This window comes from Lissotriton helveticus, chromosome 5_1 (genome assembly GCF_964261635.1).
Source record: "Lissotriton helveticus chromosome 5_1, aLisHel1.1, whole genome shotgun sequence".
Lineage (NCBI taxonomy): Eukaryota > Metazoa > Chordata > Amphibia > Caudata > Salamandridae > Lissotriton > Lissotriton helveticus.
This window is the reverse complement of record NC_136065.1, coordinates 224,002,892-224,008,891: the sequence shown is the minus strand read 5'-3', so window position 1 is coordinate 224,008,891 and position 6,000 is coordinate 224,002,892. Positions and strand designations below refer to the sequence as shown.

General features: G+C 47.2%; 1 long non-coding RNA gene across 1 annotated transcript in view; it reads left to right on the top strand.

Annotated features, from left to right (window-relative positions):
- The first annotated feature begins 2,689 nt into the window (after positions 1-2,689).
- The window catches only part of LOC144753061 (uncharacterized), a 473,043-nt gene continuing 469,732 nt past the window's right edge, over positions 2,690-6,000 (top strand). The window contains exon 1 of the long non-coding RNA XR_013594188.1: positions 2,690-3,032. This is a non-coding gene — a long non-coding RNA (uncharacterized LOC144753061). The remainder of the gene's footprint in view (positions 3,033-6,000) is intronic.

Genomic DNA, 6,000 nt, shown 5'->3' with positions numbered 1-6,000 from the left:
AGACATGACCATTGAGGAGAATGAATTACCCAAGTTATATCATTGTAGGGCTTCCTTAAGAAAAGGCCAATGCACTTTATCACAGCCTTCTCAGCATCTAGTGTGATGGCTACAGTGGTCGCAGGTACGGGAATAGCAGCTTTCTTTATTATATAGAAGAAGAAACATGCATTGTCACACTCAAGTCTACCCGTCACAAACCCGGACTTGGATTGGGAATTAGTCCAGGTATCAAGGATTCTAGACATTTTGCTGAGATCTTTGCATATATTTATGCCTCCATATTCAGGAGGGAGATGGGTCTAGGTTTTTTGTATCGAGGTGGCCCTTCCCCTTCTTTGGGGAACAACAATGGCAACCTCAGCTGACAAACACTGTCAGAGAGGGCAAAGTGATAGAACACCGATTTCAGGGACGGAAAGATCGAATCAGATAAGGACTTGTAGAACTCACTCAGGAGCCCATCCATATGAGGAGCTTTACCAGCGGGAATACGTTTAACTGCTTGAATAATTTCTCTAGATTCAATTGGTTTGTTGAGGGGTATGCCATCTATATCCAAAAGGAATTACATGGGTATATGTTTGAGAAAGGACGTACAGGCATCTGGAGTAGCTGCAATCTTCAAGGTATAACGCGAGACGTACACAATTTTCAAGACCTTTAAAATATCTGAGGTTTTGGTGCTAGTACTAATTTGGAGCTCCTTAATTGTTGTAATGATAGAGTTATAGAGCTTTTGTGTTTGAATTTCAAGTAAGATGCTAAATATGCCGGCTTTATTTGAGTACAAATGTTTCTTACCCTTCTGGACCTAAACTGTCAAGTGTGCTCTGTTACGAACAATGGAATTATATTAATATTTGAGCCTTTTAATCTCCTTCCTCAGCAAAGGATCTCTGGAATGTCTTTTCTTTAATAGCCTTACTAAGGTTGTACAAACAGGTTTTGATATCTTGATTCTTTTTAGCCATCTGGCTTATGCAAAAACCACTAGTGGTGTCTTTCAAGGTGCCCCACAAGACATCCAGAGAATAGACTGATCCAGTTTTTTCTTTAAAGAATTGTGAGGTTCCCTTTTCCAATCAAAGGCTGTCCTCCTCAGAGTCCAGGAGATCTTGATTCATGGGGCATGCGCCTCTGTCAGGGCTCGGATAGGGGAATTTAATAAGACAGTAAAGGCTTCATGGTCGGACACTAACATGGGTTCTTTGGTAGAATCTAAAGTGTCCTGAGATAGACCAGCACTTACCAAAATAAAATTGATTCTAGAGAAGGAATTGTGAGGATGAGAAAAAAAACTTGAGAGCAAGAGGTAAATGTAAGCAATATACTATACCTAATTGAGTGATACAAACAATTGGCATACGAATTACATTGTGAATCCACTCAAAAACATAAGAAAAAACAACAAGACATAAATGAGACCAAATAAGTAAAAAGCCATATAAGACATAGCAACAACATGGAGGTAAATACTAAATAATCGGTCAGATGGGCCAAAAAGAAGGCGCAGCACTATAGAAAACAAATAATCAAATAAATCATCTAATGAAATAAAGACATAGAATATGGAACAATATTACTATAATGCCAAGAAAGTAGATTTCAACAAAACAAAGAGAAAAGAGAAAGAACATTATCCCTAATCCTGAACCCCACTCTGTAAGCACTAAGAGAGAAAGAAAAAGAAACAAATAGAATGATTGGCCAACGTTAATAAGTTGTAATACATTGAACAAAATAGGAAAGAGGTTAAGTATATGGTATACGTGAGGTGAATCACATTTACAAATAAAGTGGTGAGGGTAAAAGAACAACATCAAATTGTAACAACATAATGCAAGGAGTCCGCAACTTAGTTTGTATGGAAAATGCTACTGTATTCATCACTTCGAGTGATAGAGATTTGACCTGAGTCAGAGGTAGCAGAGTCACAGTGCCATAATGTGTATGGATAATACCACCTGAATGAGGACAGGGCACATAAAATAGAGCCCCCCAAGATTCAAGTAGCGGGAAAATTCGAAGTGCCTGTATCATCATCTTTGTCCTTGTGAGTTTCAGACATATTATTCAAGAAGGTAGCGAGCTCCACAGGTTCATCAAAAATTTGTATTCTGCCTCTGTAGAGGATTTTTAGGTCTCGCATAGGCAGCGCATGCGCTGCTTCTACGAGGCATCAAGTAATCAGTATGTTGGGTGAAATTCCGCCTATTGCTGGGTCATTTCTGTTGCTGCTTGCCATTAGTTTACCTTTGTCATTGCTCTTGTTATCTATTTTTTAATTGGCTGTTGATGTGCTACTCACTTCTGTTTAGTCCGGAAGCAGCAGCGCCTAACTACTGTGTTCGTCCGCACTCTAAGCTCGACACGCGCTTTCATTTTCGATGCTGCCAGGGTACTTGCACACAGCTGCATTGTCCAAGTGCCGGTGTGCGTGAGGGGTGGGCAGCGCATGCTGCGTGTTTAGGCTTTATTGTTTACTGCTCGGGCAGAAGACGCCAGGCATGGGGGTCATGCGAGGCACAACGGGGCATCTTTGCAGAACACACTGGCCGACCTCGGGGTGCTGCTCTGTTCAGGATGTTTGGCCATCTCGTTGGAAGACTGGAGTCTGCTGCCTTCTTGAAATATTCACTTTCATTTGGTAAGTGTCCTCTTTCTATGTCCATGATAGTTTCCCTTCAGTTGCTTCACTCACTTGTTTAAGATAGCCGTTACGCATCACCTCACCTCCTGGGCTCTGTCTCGGGAGTGCAGCCCTCTTGGCACTCCCTTGAATTAGCAGACTGAGCTGCACAGAAAGTATAGATCAGGCCCGCCTTCCCAAAGCATGACACCTATGCGATTTCTTTCTTGGCCGATCGTTATGTCTCATTCGCCGACAAACATGAGAAGGGAAGTTTTCACCATGTCAGCGTCCTTAAAGTAGAGGTTCGAGCATTTCCTGCACGAGAAGAACATCGTGAATGACCTGCTGGAAAAGATCAAGAAGAAAACAGGGGTGAAGAGGACTTATATTGCAGTGGGTAAGACCCCAGGCGAGTCAGTGCGTTCTAATTGTGACCCTACTCTGGCTGTGTCATAAAGCGAGGGTGTCCTAATTGCTCGTATCCACAGTAAGGCTGTACTATCGGCTGTAGACTAGGACAAGGGTGCTACTAACCAGGACACGTTACTCTGTTCTGTTACTTATGAAGGCTTTGTGAGGGTGTTTTAATAGACTAGAACAAAAGCAGCATTTATTGCGGCAGACTCTGACAAAATGTGCCTGTCCCGAATCCTGTTGATCACTAAAATGCAAGCCTGCCCTGTCTCTTGTCGGTGTACAGAGAAATTCGGTTGTCCAAGAGTGCCTACTCGGAGCAAGGCTAGCCTGCGTGCCTACTATAGACTAGGTAGGCTAGGACAGAGCCAACGGTCACTCGGTTTCATCAAGAAGGCTCACCTTGTTTGAAGTAGAGGGGTTAACACATTGCTTATCATAGACATTTGGTTTGTCACATTCATTATGCCGAGGCCCAAAGAGCACACTTGATTCATCCCTGAAGGAAGCTTCATGCTTCTCATTATGACTTTGAGTTTGTATAAATGAGGTAAAATATCCCCTCCTCCCTGTTAAGTATGGACGTAGTGGATTATCTGCGTTCATACCATATGGCTATTGAGCCCTCTTCCTTAACGGGTTCGAAGGTTTATGTAGCCAGATGGGATGGGCTCTGGGTAAAATATGATTTGACTCAAAATACATAGTCTCTCCAAAATTGTGCCGCAAGCCAGGACTGGAGTATTGTATTGCCCCGGGCATGTTTGTTATACTTCTTCAATTCTGGTGCGTGACTTTACATTAACTATACGGATATTACGCCTCAGGCGCACGCAGACTTCTATCAGAATCGCTGATTTGCCGGGCGGATATGAATGGGGGACTTAACTTTCTGCAGCCCCCCATACCTGCTTTTCAGCACATAGCTAACCCGCACCTGTCCCTGTCCCAAGGCCTTTATGCCTCTCCCTCTAACACAACACTGTGTGCCCATAGTGGGCCGAGCTGGGTGCACACAGGAGAGTGCACCTGGCAGCATCGCCTCGTACGGGCCTAGTTAATATTTTACTGAGTGCTGTCGCATTCGGCTTAATGTGTGGTGTTGATTGGGAGCAGGCTTTGATTAGAAGCATGGTGGAGGTGTAAAACATTGCCTTTGTGAACAAACCCCCCCCCCCCCCCCCCATGATACTTTCCTAGAAACTGTTATGGGGGCTGCCTCAGGGGCATAACAAACGCCCACGCAGCCCCGGCGGGGCGGGGGGCCCCACTCACTTCAGTAAATGAAGGGGGCCCGGCCCCCCCTTCAGCTCTTCGGTGAGAGCTGTGAGAGAGGCTTGCACTAAAGCAAGCCTCTCTCCCACTAAAGCAGGTGCAGGCTGTCTGCAGCCTGCTCTGAGCCCCTCCCTCTGACTGAAGAGAAAAAAGTATCAACTTACATTGTTTCTCTTCAGTCAGAGGTGCCAGGCCCAGAAAGAGGATGGGGGTTGGGGCCCAGAGACAGCATTCCCCACAGGGCTCTGCTCCTCTGAGAAGAGCCAAGGACAAGGATGGGGGTGGGGGCCCCAGAGAGCAGGAGGCAGCACAGAGCACTGCTCAGGACCCTGACAAGGAGGGGGGGCCAGAGAGAGAGCAGGAGGCAGCACAGAGCACTGCTCAGGACCCTGACAAGGAGGGGGCCCAGAGAGAGAGCAGGAGGCAGCAGAGAGCACTGCTCGGGACCCTGACAAGGACGGGGGCTGGGGGCCCCAGAGAGAGAGCAGGAGGCAGCACAGAGCACTGCCTGGGACCCTGACAAGGTGGGGGCTCCAGAGAGAGAGAGCAGAAGGCAGCACAGAGCACTGCTCGGGACCCTGACAAGTGTGGGAGTGGGGGTCTCCAGAGAGAGCATTCTCCAGGGCAAAGCTCATATGAGAAGGGATGAGGCAGCAAAATGGTGCACTCCGGTAAGCACCCTTGTTAGAAGCACCATGTGGGCGTCCGCTGGGGGGGCAAAGGGGGCCGATAAGGGTGCAAGGCAGAGAGGAGAAGAGTGCAAGGTAGAGAGGAGAAGGGTGCAAGGCACAGAGGAGATGGGTGCAAGGCAGAGAGGAGAGAGAGAGAGAGAGAGAGAGAGAGTAGAGAGAGAGAGTGGAGAAAGAGTGGAGAGAGAGAGAGTGGAGAGAGAGAGAGAGTGGAGAGAGAGAGTGGAGAAAGAGTGGAGCGAGAGAGAGTGGAGAGAGAGAGAGAGTGGAGAGAGTAGAGAGAGAGAGAGTGAAGAGAGAGAGTGAAGAGAGAGAGTGGAGAGAGTAGAGAGAGTGAGAGAGTGTAGAGACAGTGGAGAGAGAGACATTGGGGAGACAGAGAGAGGAGAGAGAGTGGAGAGAGAGTGGAGAGAGAGAGAGAGTGGAGAGAGAGAGAGTGGAGAGAGAGAGAGTGGGAAGAGATTAGAGAGAGTGAAAGACAGTGGAGAGACAGTGGAGAGACAGTGGAAAGACAGACATAGGAGAAAGAGTGGAGAGAGAGAGTGGAGAGAGAGAGAGAGTGGAGAGAGAGTGTGGAGAGAGAGAGAGACAGTGGAGAGAGAGTGGAGAGAGAGAGAGTGGAGAGAGATTGGAGATAGAGAGAGTGGAGAGAGAGAGAGTGGAGTGAGAGACAGTAGAGAGAGAGACAGCGGAGAGAGAGAGGAGAGAGTGGAGAGAGAGACAGTGGAGAGAGAGGGGAGAGAGAGTGGAGAGAGAGACAGTGGAGAGAGAGGGGAGAGTGAGTGGAGAGAGAGTGGAGAGAGACAGAGTGGAAAGAGAGAGAGTGGAAAGAGTAGAGCGAGAGAGAGAGTGAAGAGAGAGAGAGAGAGAGTGGAGAGAGTAGAGAGAGTGAGAGAGTAGAGACAGTGGAGGGAGAGACATTGGAGAGAGAGAGAGAGAGAGAGGAGAGAGAGTGGACAGAGTGTGGAGAGAGAAAGAGTGGAGAGA